The sequence below is a fragment of the Temnothorax longispinosus genome, chromosome 1 (assembly GCF_030848805.1).
Source record: "Temnothorax longispinosus isolate EJ_2023e chromosome 1, Tlon_JGU_v1, whole genome shotgun sequence".
NCBI lineage: Eukaryota > Metazoa > Arthropoda > Insecta > Hymenoptera > Formicidae > Temnothorax > Temnothorax longispinosus.
Window position 1 is genome coordinate 16400462 of NC_092358.1, and position 16325 is coordinate 16416786.

The 16325-nt window shown below is 31.8% G+C and overlaps 4 long non-coding RNA genes across 6 annotated transcripts in view; 2 read left to right on the forward strand and 2 right to left on the reverse strand.

Moving 5' to 3' along the window:
• The window catches only part of LOC139812008 (uncharacterized), a 259939-nt gene that overhangs the window by 223764 nt on the left and 19850 nt on the right, over positions 1–16325 (reverse strand). The gene's annotated exons all lie outside the window — the stretch shown is intronic.
• LOC139811832 (uncharacterized) lies at positions 111–3862 on the forward strand. Its single transcript, XR_011731752.1, has 4 exons — positions 111–263; positions 410–567; positions 658–789; positions 854–3862. It is a non-coding gene; the product is annotated as an uncharacterized lncRNA (long non-coding RNA).
• Positions 4007–7152, forward strand: LOC139811849 (uncharacterized). Of its 2 annotated transcripts, XR_011731759.1 has the most exons (5): positions 4007–5822; positions 5913–6027; positions 6127–6183; positions 6302–6609; positions 6730–7152. It is a non-coding gene; the product is annotated as an uncharacterized lncRNA (long non-coding RNA). The 2 variants fall into 2 exon arrangements; XR_011731758.1 differs by having other exon boundaries at positions 4007–6027.
• On the reverse strand, positions 8966–10660 carry LOC139811840 (uncharacterized). Of its 2 annotated transcripts, none has more exons than XR_011731755.1 (6): positions 10477–10660; positions 10130–10326; positions 9923–10036; positions 9691–9830; positions 9303–9571; positions 8966–9221 (listed from the first exon to the last, which is right to left on the reverse strand). It is a non-coding gene; the product is annotated as an uncharacterized lncRNA (long non-coding RNA). The 2 variants fall into 2 exon arrangements; XR_011731756.1 differs by having other exon boundaries at positions 10617–10650.

The window sequence follows — 16325 nt, forward strand, 5'->3', positions numbered from 1 at the left end:
AAAGTTCGATACGTTGAAGTTGTCCGGCCAACTTCATAGAGGTGCCTGAGAGCGGCTATCCGGCTTCGGGGGACGTCTAGAGTCCCTATAATAAGAGTCTGGACAGTCTTTGGTTTTGAAGCAAAATGGCGGTAGTCAGACTCTTATTCTAGGAACTCTAGTTATCGATGTATGTATATATACATTGTACGTATGCACGCGGTCAAACTGCAGTTGCATATCAGAAAATATAAGACGTTTTTAAACTGATCTACTATAAACAGGTGAGCCTATACATTATGTTTTAAATTTATTAAGTTAAAAATAAATAAAAGCAGATATACAGACACTGTGAAGTAACAAAAATGATAGTCTAACCTTCTCATCAATCATTACATCTATTAATGATTTAAATGTTATTACTTTGTAGAAAATATGACTGGTTGTTGTGTCGTTGGATGCAATAATAATAGTGAAAAAGGTTTTTCACTAAGAAGATTTCCATCCAATGAAGAACGGAGGACATTATGGGTGTCAAAAATAGGCCGGAAGAATTGGAAACCTTCTCCAAACTCACATATTTGTGAAGTAAGTATACAATGTACTGTATACGGTATACGTAATTGATAAATTAAAATTATAGTTATTTATATAAGTAATGGTATGGTATTTTTTTAGGTCCATTTTGCTGAAGATATGTGGGAGAAACCTCGAATCGATGGGAAAAGAAAGTTAAAACACAACGCTGTGCCAACAATTTTTCCTATTGTTCAAAAAGAAAAAGAAAATAAGAAAAATTCATCTCATACAGTACGTTTATTTATTTTTAAAATTGTCATAAATGTAGAATTTATAGAAAAATTGTTTTTAATAGGTAAGCCACTTTCAAGAACTTCACAAGACGTCTATCATATCGGATATATCAGAAGAAACGTGTACAACACAGAGATACAACATGGAGCAGGATACTGAACAAATAAATATTCAAGAAAGATCCATTCAATTTCATGACGCAGCAACATCCAAGTCAGATGACGGTGAATTAAGTTTGGCGGGGTCTGCTTTATTGGAAATAGAAGAGTTAAAAAGAAAACTCAATGAAGCGAATAAAAAACTTCATGTCGCTAACGTAGTCGTTCACAAAGCTGAGAAAACGAACAGAAACCTGCTACAACGAATAAGAAAATTAAAAAGATTTCATATTGAAAAAAGTTTGTTAAAATCCTCCGAAATACTACGTAAAGTTTTCAACAACGACCAAATCGAATGGCTTCAAAGAGATTCTCCTACACGGGGAATACATAAATGGTCTCAAGAAACAATAAAAAAGGCACTTCGTTTAAAATTTTGTTGTTCCGAAAATGGCTACAGTGAGCTCATAAAACAAAATATACCTCTGCCATCAACACGTACACTTAGGCTGAGTTTCCACTGAGCGCGTCACGCGTCGCGTCATCCAATCAAAACATCCCATTTCGATCCCGTCACAAGAATGTAATGAAATGGGATGTTTTGATTGGTTAACTTGTGACGACGCGACGCGTGACGCGCTCAGTGGAAACTCAGCCTTAGGAGGAGCATTGAAACAATTAATTTTCAACCAGGGATATGTAATGACATCTTTGAAGCTTTAAAAGATAAAATATCACAATTTCAGGACGATAGAGAAAGAGATTGCATGTTAGCGCTCGATGAAGTCAGTCTTACTCCTGGTATACAATACGATCCATCAACAAATTCTTTTATTGGACATGCTACCATTCCTAATAGTCACGGTAAATCTACATCCTAATTTTATGCTACTTTTTTGTGTATAAAATTTCTCTGGGGAGCAAAAATGGGTTTCCTTTCGGTGTAGATAAGTGCACTATTTCGAAGTTCGCAATTGGCTGGAAAGTAGAAATAATGCGCTTATCTACATCGAAAAAAGAACTCATTTTTGCTCCTCACTGTACAAATTGAAATTCTAGGCAGCGATCACGTAACTTTTTCCCTACGGTGGAAACGTAAAAAGTGAAAAGTTTTACGTGAAATTACGTGATCGATTCTTTGTATTTGTCTTTATATGCTTTTTATTCTGTCTTTCTTCTTTGTTGGTTTTCTATACTAAGAGAAAAACCCTTAGCTACGCATGGTTTAGTCTTCATGCTTGGAGGTATATTTATTCGGTGGAAGCAAATAATTGCCTATTATTACACTCCTGATGGATTTGATGGTGCACACTTAAAACCCATTATTGAAGAAATTATTGAGAAGGCTGAGTCCATAGGGCTTTACGTACATAGCGTTACATCGGATATGGGAGGAGTGAATCGAGCCATGTGGAGAGCTTTTTCAAACATTCATGCTGGTAGATATTCAAAAATTCAAAACTCTATCCCTCATCCAATTGATAACAAACGCAAGTTATTCTTTTTTTGCTGATGGTCCACATCTCATCAAAAACCTTAGAGCAACTTTAATTAATAACAAAGTTATCATGCTACCAAATCAGTTTAAACAGTCTAATCAATTGTCTTCAAATATTGTTCAATTTACTCATCTAGAGGAACTAGTAAATGAACAAGAAAACTTATTGTTCAAACTTGCACCAAAAATAAATAAAGATGTTATTAAATTATCAAACTTTAATAAAATGAAAGTTAGCAAAGCAACTAGTATGATAGATAGAGAAGTTAGTGGTGCATTAAATTTTTTAGGACATGAAAAAAAAAGATGATTATAAATAACAGCTCTATTTATAGAAATAGCCTCGAAATGGTTCACATTAATCACCTCGCGAACTCCATTAGTGGCGTTAGGGAAGAAAGCAGAAAATGAAAAATCTGAGGACATATTTAATGAAAAAATCAAATTTTTAGAATCTGTTATTGACTTGTTTAGAGATATGGAAATTGGTAAAGACAAAAAATTTAAACCTGTACAAGCTGGAATCATGATCTCAACACAATCTCTCATCGAACTTACAAAATATCTAATTAATGATCGAGGATATTCATTTGTATTAGGAGGGCGATTTACGCAAGACTGCGTAGAGAATTTGTTCTCTAACATTAGAAAAAAGTTTCCTATTCCAAATTGTATACAGTTTAAGCAAAGTTTGAAGATTATAAGCGTGTCTCAATATTTACAAAAATTGGAAAATACTAGCTATGAACAAGATGACGGTGTCTTAACTTCTTATTTTTCCCTGACAAGGAAACGTACTTGTAAAACAAATATGAGTCAAGAGGTTCCTGTAATTCCCCTTGAAGTTAAAAACAGGGTTATTTCTTTGAATAATTTAGAAATGAACTCGTTATATAATGCAAGCGGTTATATTTTGTCTAGAATATGTAACACAAATGTAATTTGCGATAACTGTTTAGATTCGGCAGGATCAAAAACATATAATCCTAACATAAAATTTTCAAATTTAGTACGCCTTAAATGTTACCGAACAAAAACATTATTTTTTGTAAATAATGAAACATTTAATTACTTTTACAAAATGGAAATTATTATTCGACGATACATACCTTATTTAAAAAACGTTAATTGTGATTTGGTAAAATTTTTTTTAGATAAAATGACACATGTGAAATGTAATACACTAAAAAATTGCCACAATATTTCTGATATAATAATGAAACGATTTATTCGATTCAGAATTAAAATAGAGTGCCAAAAAGGACGCTTAAAAGCACCTATATATAGTAGTGCCACTATGGCAAGGCATTTTATTGTTAAATAAAATGCCTTACCATCGTGTTATTCTATTAAGTAATATTTAAAATATGTTATATCTATTAATATAATTAGTATAATCAGTTATATGAGTAAAGGTAAATTGTCAGTATTTTGTAATAAATAACACAAATTCTACTCTCAAAGTTAGCATTTATTTTCTAAATCCAAGTCCAAATTCAAATCTTATGCTAGGTCTACAATGCGAGTCGTAAAGTCGTGAGTCTTAAGAATTGACCAATCACAATCGAATTTGAGGAGAATAATCGACTGTGATTGGTCAATTCTTACGACTCACGACTTTACGACTCGCATTGTAGACCTAGCATTACTGCACGCACATGGTTCTCGAAGTGGGGATATGGAATGCTCGATTGGTTCTGCCATTTTGCTTCAAAGGAGTCCAAGGGCCAATAAAAAGTCTGACAAGACTGTCCAGACTCTTATTATAGGGACTCTAGGGACGTCTGTCCTAATCTGCCCTCTGAGAAAGTAAACGTCAACTACGGCGTTACGCTCAGAGAGGACTCGGGTAACGATACATGGGTTCGTATCCATGCTATGGTTTGTGTCCGAACTACTCAGATGGAGGGGATATGCTGGTCGCGCAAGCCCTCCTCTGTCCGTGTATGGATCTACAGCATGTATCCTTAAAATACTACGATCTTTTCTAGCAGCACTAGCCACTAGCGTATAATTTGTCCGCCGATATTACGAATTTCTTCTGCAGCAACACATAAAATGTTGAACAGTTTTCTTGAACGATTGTAACAACGTCTGCATGCGTCTGCACGCGTCGGGCGTAGGCAACGTCTGTGTTGTAAGTCTGACAAGTTAGTCGGCGCGTAGTTGATTAAAGTTGGAAAAATATGTAAATATATAGTATATAAAAAATATTAAGCTACTATAAAATCTAAGCTCAGATTGTAAATGGTTTATTTAATATTGATTAATAATATTTTTTATAAAAAGGCCGCCTAGAACCTAGAATGGAAATATTGGTTTATTTCTAGTTCAGACGATAGCCACATATACTTCTTCTGAATAAGAAAATTTTAGCTTTTTGCGTTTCAGATACCTAGAACAGCAAGAATTATTTACACCGTCTGTCATTTATGGTGACCAGGATATAACAGAAAAGAAGAGCATTTATTTTGTTACTTAAAAAATAAAAATAAATTTTTAAAATAAGGTGAAGAGAACATGCAAAGTTTAACGTTATTCACTTTCTTCGTTTCCCTATAAAAAGTTCCTGAAAAATATATATTTTTCATAAAGATCTTTTAAATCAGAATACCTCCGTTAATAATTCTTTACATTCTTTTCCTGACGGAAGAGATTTTACACCACTTCTCAATATAAATATCTCTCTTGTTATGGTTTTATTCGATTATTCCTGCGTTTTTATATTTGTGATTTAATTAAATTATTGTTTACTTTGTTTATATTATTAGGTGATTGTTTAATGTTTTAGTCTAGAATAATGTTTAATGTTTTAGTATGTAAACTTGAACATTAATTATTATCATGTTTTTTTATATTTATCTTCTTTTATCGTAGTAATCTGTTCCGAAGAAAACTAAGTACAGTCGAAACGTTAATCATGTGTATTGTTTATTTAAGAAATTGTTTTTATTTTAATCCAATATCTCTTTGTTGTTGCTCGTGGCCGCTTATAAACATTAATAGCTAATATAAATTTAATAAGAGTAAAAAGAACATTATAAACTACTTTTTTTCTCGATATAGTTAATATGTAATTATTGTTATGCATTTAAATATTAAATTTAAATACTGTTATGCTAAAGTAAAGGCTTTTAAAGTAAGACTTTTTTATATAAAAGCATATTGGCCAGAACGGGGATTTCTATACATTACATTTACGAATTTTAGTTTTTATTTAATTAATTATATTTGCAATCTTTATATTTATAAATTTCAAATATATATATAGTGGTTAGAAGTTTGCGGATTGAATGAAACGGATAATGTGTCCCAAGTTTTTGTGTGTACACGTCATTTCCATCCACACCATTACAATGTCGCAAATAAAAAGATAAGGTTACTTTCTGTAGCTGTACCTAGCACAGTTATTTTAAGTCCTGAAGCAGAGGTTGGTAAGTAACCAAACATTTCAACAATTATTGTATATCGAGAACAAAAGAAAAATACAATCAGTACCATTAATAAATATTTTGTAAATGCAGAAAAGATTTGTTCTTTTCCACCAAAGAAAAATTCAACGGACATTACCTTATGATAATCACAGCATTGTTCAATCGGACGAAATAATACAACCATGTATTCAGAGCGACAATATTGGTATATACATATATTATGAGCAATATGGATTTTCATTTTTATATACTATACATTTGTAATGTAATATTTTATTATTTAAAAAATTATTTTTTATTGTAGAGTCCAGCATTGTTTTGGATTACGTCGAAAACATCTGTGATTCTCAATGTTACAATGGTAATTTGTTTTCATCATTAAATTAATTTTGGCATTTTTTCTTTTTTAGAAAATGTATATTTTGTAGAGTACATAAATAGTGCACTATAAATATAATTTATATTTTTTTACATTTTAGGTTTTGAAGAATTAACACCTAAGAAAGGCCGTCGTGTTTTACACAGCCTCGATACGTTTCCGAAATTAAATTGTCTGATTTTTCTACTCCTCGAAAAGCTAAAATGACATTAAACTTTGTAAAGTCTATGGATGTTAAAAAGTCTAAAACTATTGCACAACTAAAAGCCGCAAATAGGAAACAATTGCTAAACAGATTGCTAACATGAAACAGATGTTGTCTCATCTTCAGAAGAAAGAAGTGATCTTAGAAGGTCCTAAGAATACACAATAAAGTAGAATGGATGTAAATCTTGTGCATCAAAAAAGGTTAGTTTTCAAAATAGAATACATGTTTATGTAATAAAATATTATTTGTATTGGACCAAGCAATAAATTAACACTATTTATTTTTTATTTTGTGACTAATACGTTTCTTTATTTTTACAGCAAATAGAAGTTTTGCTCCAACAGTTTTTTGTTTGACATTAAAGTAAACGAAAAAAGGAACAGAGAAAAAAATTGAATGACAATTGACGTCAATCAAAATTGACAAATTAATATTAATTATGTAGAAAGATTTATACATAGTATATTATATAAAATATGAATTGTGTACCTTATTTTACACAAGTAAATTGTAATTAGTATTTATCAATGTAATAAGGATTTTTACAAGAATTTGTATACAAGTAAATTACATTTTTTACATTATATTATATCTCTTTTATTTAAAAAATATTTACCATATTTTTATTTTTAACAGGTACATATTTATCACATACAAACATATTTGCTAGAAGTTCAACTTCTTACGATCAAAACTAAATATGACTTAACTGTATTCTGATTTATAATGTTCACGACATTAATACAATTTTAATTTAGAAATTAAAGAACGGCAGTAGTTTATAATTATTAAAATTATTGATTATTAAAAAGAACGTGTTTTGTAAATTTTGAACGGACGTATTTTTGCTTCTCGGACATTTTTTTACTCTCGTGAAACAGCCTAACGTTGATATAAAAATTAACAATATGTTTACATAATTGAACTTTATGATTGTCTAAAATGCGGCTTTGGGTACGTATGTGATTTTCCATGACTAAATTTGAAAATGGCATGTCAATTGCATTTAAAACTTCATTAACCAATTTCTGTTTTATATAAATTTGTTTAATATTATTAGAATTCTATCGTATAATTTTCTCGGATATTTGACAAATTGTGCATACATCTCTTGACGGACTTAAATAAGGCCCTCGATTTTTTATCTTTGATAACAAAGGCATTTCTTCTCCTATTACTTGAGCCTTACATACAGTGCAATCAATAACTTTTTGTAGTTTGAATGATACGTATCCAGCGATGTATTGCACAACATTATCAACATAAGGAGTTAAATTGCATAATAACTTCACATATTCATTATCAAACTCAACACTTTCGTTTACACTTTCATTTCCAATGGGACATGTAAAATGGTTTGGTCGCGATGTCACATGAAGAATTCAATTCCATCAAATAAGCAGTTACCATTTTCAAATTCATGGAGTTCATTACGTAATAACAAACGTTTGTAAGCGCTTTGTAATTGTACTACATTGGGGTTATTATTAAATCCTCCCCGAGCTCTTATTGCACTAAAAAATGTTTCCAAGTAATCCTGCGATAACTTATATGTTAAGAGATAAGACACTTGGTGTATCTTTAATTTTTCAAATAATTGAAACATATTTCGTAAACAAATAATAAATCCTATAAAACCTGTTCTTCTATTGCTCTGTAATATTGACCATCTTCCAAGCGTAAAGTTGTAATATATTTTTTAAAACCTTCAGCGTACGCTCGCATAACTGAGAAATTACTTTCATTTAATGGTGTATTAAAATTGTGCTTAAAAAATTTATTTTTACAGTTTAACATATCTCCCATATTGTTAAACTGTAAACAAAAATTTGCTGTCTTAAGGCAATCCTTAAATTGTGATTTTACATGCTCATCAGGCAAACTCGTTAAAAAAACAAATGATTTATAAACGCTTTCGCTGAGAGTTTGAATTGCTAATTTAACATTCATCCGATTATTCTCAAAATTAATGTGTTTATTCGTTAGTTTATTCGCGGCTCTTAAACCTTCTTTTGTTTGAAATTCGTGCAACATTTTTATATGATTCTACGAAATTATATCGTTGTCGCTTGTTTTTAAAATTTTTTTATCGCTTAACGTATTTCTCACTAATTTAATCATATGGCAGAAGTTAAAAAAAATGAAGCATTCTTTATTTGTTTCCGGATTAATAAAATATGGTTTAAATTTTGGGCCATATGCAAAATTTGCGCCTAAATCAGTGCACATACAAATGTTGGAAGAAGCGCCATCAAAAGTGATAGAATACACTTTACATTTACTGTTATTTAACTCTTGCAATGCCCGACATAATAGGTTTGTTCGTTCAACACTATTTAAAGTGTTAATTAAAAAGTACCCAATGGGTACTTTCCAATTGTCATTAAGAGATACAGCCATAAACATTAAGGCACTTTTAGCTACAGGAACGCAATGGTTATCATTATATGTATGTAATATAGTGCCATAATCGATGCCACCGTAAAATCGATTTTTATCAAAAATAATTTGTTCCCGTATTCACATTTCATCTATCACTAAATTTACTATTGTAGGTTTTGAGTCTGTATACCGCAACGCAATTGCTTGTAAGGCTTCTTTTGTGAAGCCTGGTGATCCGTCAACAACTCGGTACCACTCTCTAATAGTTGTGGGACTTGGCAGTAGATTATTCCATGTTTTACGTACATAGTTATGCCTTAGGCGAGTAAAAGTGTAGAGTCAGAGCAAAACTGCGTATCTCTGGTGAATAGCTTTTACTGTGTTTCAACTTCTTGTTTAAAATTTGTTTCATTTTCTCCGGAATCAATCCCTAATAATAAAAATGATAAATTAAATGTTATAAAAACTTAAAATTATTAAAATTAAAATATAGCAAATCGTATTGTATTACTAGTATAGTATCTTCAGCATTCTTCGAGATCAGTCCTTTCTTCTGAAGATGAAACATCATCTGCTTCATAGTGACAATCCGTTTAGCCTGTTTTCTATTTGCGGCTTTTAGTCGTGCAATAGCTTTAGACTTCTTAGTATCTGTAGACTTTATAAAGTTTAATGTCTTTTTAGCTTTTCGAGGAGTAGCAAAATCAGACAATTCAATTTCGGAAACGTATCGAGGCTGTAAAACACGACATTCTTTCTTAGGTGTTAATTCTTCAAAACCTAAAATGTAAAAAAATATAAATTACATTTATAGTGCACTTATTTATGTACTCTACAAAATATACATTTTCTAAAAAAGAAAAAATGCCAAAATTAATTTAATGATGAAAATGAATTACCATTGTAACATTGAGACTTTAAAGAGCTGCTGTATTGTTATCGGTAATGACGTTATTGATTGTGAGCATTTCCCTGTTTTCTTTGTTGTTGTTTATGTCTTCACAGGTGTTTTCGACATGATCCAAAACAATGCTGGACTCTACAATAAAAAATAATTTTTTAAATAATAAAATATTACATTACAAATGTATAGTATATAAAAATGAAAACCCATATTGCTCATATATATACCAATATTGTCACTCTGAATACATGGTTGTATTATTTCGTCCGATTGAACAATGCTGTGATTATCATAGGTAATGTCCGTTGAATTTTTCTTTGGTGGAAGAGAACAAATCTTTTCTGCATTTACAAAATATTTATTAATGGTACGACTGATTATATTTTTCTTTTGATCTCGATATATAATAATTGTTGAAATGTTTGGTTACTTACCAACCTCTGCTTCAGGACTTAAAATAACTGTGCTAGGTACAGCCATAGAAAGTAACCTTATCTTTTTATTTGCGACAGTGTAATGGTGTGGATGGAAATGACGTGTACACACAAAAACTTGGGACACATTATCCGTTTCATTCAATCCGCAAACTTCTAACCACTGTTTACGATTCTGCTGATGTTGGTTTGGGAAGCTTGAAATAAGAATTATTTTATTAGTGACAGCACTCTTTTCTCTCATTCTTATGTATTAGAACGTATTATACTTATAAGTATGTATTTATTTGACATAGTGGACGCAAAGTTAATTTATTTGTTTACATACATATACATGTAATACTTACTGGTGCAAAGAAATGTGCTTATTTTTATCAAATTTGTAATCGCATAAGTAACACTTTTTTTTTACCCATTTTAGTAAAAAATTGCTGTTACTGATGCAATTAACAGAAATTTTAGATTATGGGCTCGAGGCACCGGTTACCTTTAAGTTCCCCCCTCACCGATCTCACATTTGACGCCCATTAGTTGCCGAGCATGCGCATAAGTGGCAAGGCAACTGTGGATAGAGACAGACGGTGATTGTCGGCACCGTAGTGTTTCGACCCGCACCGCTTATGGATGCTGACAATATAGTAGTATTATATATATGGCTCTGCGTGAATATTTTTGTGAAAAATATACACGATTTTTTCGAAGCTCTCATTTTTATTCCAGGCTTTCAATCTGAATTTCAAAGGTACGTTATTGTTTGTGCATGTCTTCTGAAGGGTGGAAACATTTCAAACAGAATGATAAATTTCTTTTGCCAGTGAATAGAATAACAATTGTAATTTAAATCGACCGTAACTGGCAATATATAACGTCTTTACCGATATGAACATTGAAAAAACCGTGAGCCAACTTGGTTTGTCGGATTCACACAGCACATTTTCAGATCATCATCGAGACATTATTAATTTCGACCAAGATTTTGATCAGTTGATGTAATTTCTAAATTCAATAGTTTAAATTTTTTTTTATTGCGAAAAAATATTACCCCAGCCAGGGTTTGAACCTGGAACCTCCCCTATACCGTGCGGGTGTCGTGCCAATTCGACCACTGGGGCTGTGGTAATATTTATCGCAATAACAACTATAAGATGGAGAACCGATGCTTCCGTCGACGGTGTATAATAAACAGAATGATAAATTTCTTTTGTCAGTGAATAGAATAACAATTGTAATTTAAATCGACCGTAACTGGCAATATATAACGTCTTTACCGATATGAACATTAAAAAAACCGTGAGCTGGGTTTGTCGGATTCACACAGCACATTTTCAGATCATCATCGAGACATTATTAATTTCGACCAAGATTTTGGTCAGTTGATGTAATTTCTAAATTCAATAGTTTAAATTTTTTTTCGTACATATATTACTTATACAACTATTTATATTAGAAAATAAGGTTATGAGGTGACAGCATTTTTACATTTTTTTCAATTATTATTAATTATTTTACAATATCCCACCCTTCATTAGTACCTATACTTTACTCCTGTAAAAGGATTTTGCGATCTGTAAAACCGTTTCAAAATTAGACCTTTGACTGTAATTGTCGGTAATTTGGACGGCTTTAGCATCCCCTTAAAGGGGATCCTAAAGACGTTTGTATTAACGACCGAATTCTATATCTGTCCTTGTATAGACAATGATGATAGACAAGGATAGACATGGTTATAGAGGTTATAATTTCTTCGAAGCTCTCATTTTTATTCCAAGCTTTCAATCTCAATTTCAAAGGTACGTTATTGTTTGTGCACGTCTTCTGAAGGGTGGGAACATTTTATTTTGTACATATTACTTATACAACTGTTTATATTAGAAAATAAGGTAACAGCATTTTTAATTTTTTTCAGTTATTACTAATTATTTTACATTCCTACCCTTCATTAGTACCTATACTTTACTCCTGTAAAAGGATTTTGCGATCTATAAAGCCGTTTCAAAATTAGACCTTTGACTGTAATTGTCGGTAATTGAGTCACTTTAGCATCCCCTTAAACTCATCAGAAAGGATGTTTCAAAGACGAGATTTTATTGGCTGAATACTACAGCGATAGAGTTATATGAATCCGAGTATACTCGTTTCGGTAACGACGTCAGTACCGCATTTTGTATCGATACGGTATCGTTAGCCTAAGTTACAGAATAGCTTTATCGTTACAGTGTCGTTCGCGCAAGCGACAATTGTCGCTACATAACGATAGCGACATCGTCGTTAAAAAGTTAGAAAATAGGCATACTGATTTCTGTCAACTTTAACGTTTAATATCTCGCGTCGTGGGGCAGAGCGACATTTTTTTCTGCCAGATTCTTTCGTTTCGTGCAAAAACGCGTCGATTGAGCATAATTACATCGATATTTTGAGGTGAGGCCCCTAAACTAAATAATTACCGCGGAATCTCCATAGTTTTGTCGAGAAGAACTAAAATAACAACAAATAAATGTGTAAGCCATATTAACAATATTGTAAAAGATAAATATAATCAAATTTTAATAAATTTTCTTATGTTAAAAACTTACACGTTCATTTTTGCATTGCGGACCTCAGCAGCATTAAAGTTGTCATTATTTTTCACATATTCACATACTATAAACATGTCTACTTTTGGTAAATTATTGGAATTACCTTTTACAAAGCCCGAATCAACCATTTTTTCGAGTTTTTACTTTATATTGATATGATATATCGTCTTAAAACAATATTATTTAACACTGACACTTGTTTCTTTTATGGAGATGTCATCGAGATCGTGGTGACGTCACAAGTCCGTGAGCCAATGAGATGGCGTTTCGTTTATGTTCAAATGTGACGCTTTTTAAAACATTATTTATAAAAATTTGGACTAACAAAGATATATTTATAGCAATTTTATATTTTTTATATTATATATAATATTATATATTTTTTTCAAAGCATTTTAATTTTTTGTTTTGTACCCAATTTGCCACCAAATGGCGATCGCTGGAACAAAATTTTATTGGCTGTTCAGAAATGTGCGTAGTAGCACAGTATAAGGCTGCATCCCCATGGAGAGAGAAATATAGCGGAACGGAATTAAATCGGAATCACTCTGACTGGCTAATCTCCAGGTGGGGGCTCTCAAGATGGGATATTAGCCAATCAAAGGAATTCCGTTTTAATTCCGTTCCGCTATTTCTTTCTCCATGGGGATGCACCCTTTCTAGGTCCGCCATGTCCTTGGGCTGCAAGTACCGTATCAAGAATATTCGAGACTACCGCCATTAGTAAATCTTTTTAAATAATAAAATGATCAATATGATCACAGCACACATCCGATTATTTTCCTTCAATAAAGAAAGCACAGTAGAGTTATCAGTTATAACACAAAATATGAAAGCGGCGTGACGGTAAGAGCCACCGCACAAGACTCTCGTATGGTCACGTAGCGTAACATAACGTGAGTCAACGCACAAGAAACGTATTGGTTACGGCCGTTACGGCGTTATACGTTTCTTGTGCGTTGATCTACGTTACGTTACCATACGAGAGCTTGTGCGGAGGCTCTAACCGATACGTTTCTTGTGCGTTGATTCACGTTACGTTACGCTACGTGACCATACGAGAGTCTTGTGCGGTGGCTCTAACGCTCATTAAGTTTGGTTATCTTTTTTTATCGCTTTGCAGTAACGGAGATACTATAGGGTAGAGATCCTCAAGTAAAGCCCCTTGCACAATGCTAGGCAATAGGCAATAGGAACAAGGAATAGAAATCAGAAATCATGTATAAATGCAGAATAAACAGTGACACAGGCAATAGACACAGAGTTTCCGTCACGTTGGAAATTCTGTGCCTATTGCCTGTTGCCAAAACCAATCATAGCATTCGAATTTTTTAGGTTGTAATTAACGATTTTTTTGTTATTTCCTATTCCTATTGCCTATTGCCTAGCATTGTGCAAGGGGCTTAAGAGATTGGACATCGTTTAGACAACTTTTGATTGGTACTTTGATCCGTCATATTGTTCAGGACAACTACAAGGGAAAAAGTTATCATTATTAAGGGTCGACAGGAGTAACACTACCGACCTCTGTCGGGTTGCTTAGCTGCGAGTCCGTATTTTATTTATTATAAATTTTTTAAGAGCCAAAATGTAAAATCCGGCTATGTACCAGCTTGCGGCTGATATTACTGATTAAAAGCAGGCTTGCTTAGAGCTGCAAAGCTGCTCAGGAACGGCTTTTCCCAAATTTTAGCCAAATTAATTAACGAATCTCATTAAACTTATGCTTGTTTTAATCAGTAATATCAGCCGCAAGCTGGTACATAGCCGGATTTTCCATTTTGGCTCTTAAAAAATTTATAATAAATAAAATACGGACTCGCAGCTAAGCAACCCGACAGAGGTCGGTAGTGTTACTCCTGTCGACCCTTAAATATTTATAATATACTTAAATAATAAATTATTTTCTTTAAAATTATAAAGTATTAAATCAAAATAACATTACAATTATAATTATTTAACAAAATAAAAATATTGAAACTCTAGCAAATTAAATCAAAATTGTAATAATAATGTCAATATAGGTCGAAAATTATGTTTAGTGTAAAGAAATTAATCAAATTTATTAATGATAATAATATTAACGTTTCTGCTTGGCGCTTGCGAGATTTGTAACTTCAGTGCAAACAACGTGCAATTATTCAAGAAATCGTACTTGTATGACACCAACTTTATGCTAACAAAAGTATAATAATTTATAGCAAGTAATAAAAGTTCTTTTATTAAAAAATAAACAAAAATTTGAGGAGGCTAGTATACGTTAAGAGGTTAATAGGTTAATTAAAATAAGATATAATCTAACTAATGCTTTCTGTCAATGTTTTAAATGCTTTCACTTCTTTAAAAATATAAATAGGAAGATAAATAATTTTGATATAGTGGTTATATATACTCCGCGCTGTTTGAACATTATTATAACGTACGTGTTTATTTTTAAATTTTTTCAAAAATTAGATTTTTTTTTTTGAACTATTAATACACATATGAATTTTTAATTAAATTTAGTTTTTGTATGTTAATAAAGATCTTTGTATATAGATACTGAACTGATTTAAACATTTTTTTGAAAACGCGCCATAGGTGTCCTGAATAATATGGCGGACGGTGGATGGTGTCCAATCTCTTACTTGAAGCATCTTTACTATAGGGTCATTGCTTTGAACGGGATTGGTGCATGTCTAAGAACGTGGCCGCGTAGTACCTCGATATACTTAGCAGACAAATTTGATATTTCTTATTATTGATTATTTTAATAGTTTGGGAATCGTTTGGGCAAGTTTAGGAATATAGTTTCATAGTTTAGGAAATAATAGTTTATTTATAATTAATAAAAATTAATTGAATGTATAGTTAGCAGACATAATTTTAAAAACAATTTTTTTCTTTTCAAATCAACGTGAAATCATTTGGGAAACACGTCTGTAATGTTTTAAACATTTGGGAAATAATGATTTTATCTGAAAATCAAGTTAGGGTAGACCGGGGACAAAAGTAACAGGGTACAGTTGTAACATCGTGAATATTTCTTAAACTATAAAAGGTACGTGTGTATGACCGCGAGGCGAGATCCACTAGATAGAGCGGCATTTGTTCCTTAGTTCATTGCCGCCCCTCGCGGAACGTGCACGTGTGCAGGAGAAGAAGTTACTTTTTTCCTTCCTGAAGTAAGTTTTCTTACGTGCATAAAATCTGAAATATTTTTCTTTCTTTATGCCGAAGGTATAAGGTTTTATTTTTATATGTTTTAGTGATTATTTATGTTGATGATTTGCATAATACGATTGACTTTCATCCAGATATTTATGTAAAAAATTTACTTCGAATCATAAAATATCATTAGGGGACAATTGTAACATCAATGTCTGGGGACAGTTGTAGCGTTACAATTGTCCCCGTTGCTCGGGGACAACTTCAACTTAACCTAACCCTTTAAATATATATGATTATAAATAATCTTTCAGTTGAGAAAACAGTATTATTTGTTTTTGTTTGCTATAATGTAAAAATACTGATATTGTCATGTAACAAATTATTTTATCATTAAAGTTACATTTTTTATAGAAAATTCGTAAGATTGATTATATAAACCTACTAAATAACCATTATTTTGTTTATAGATG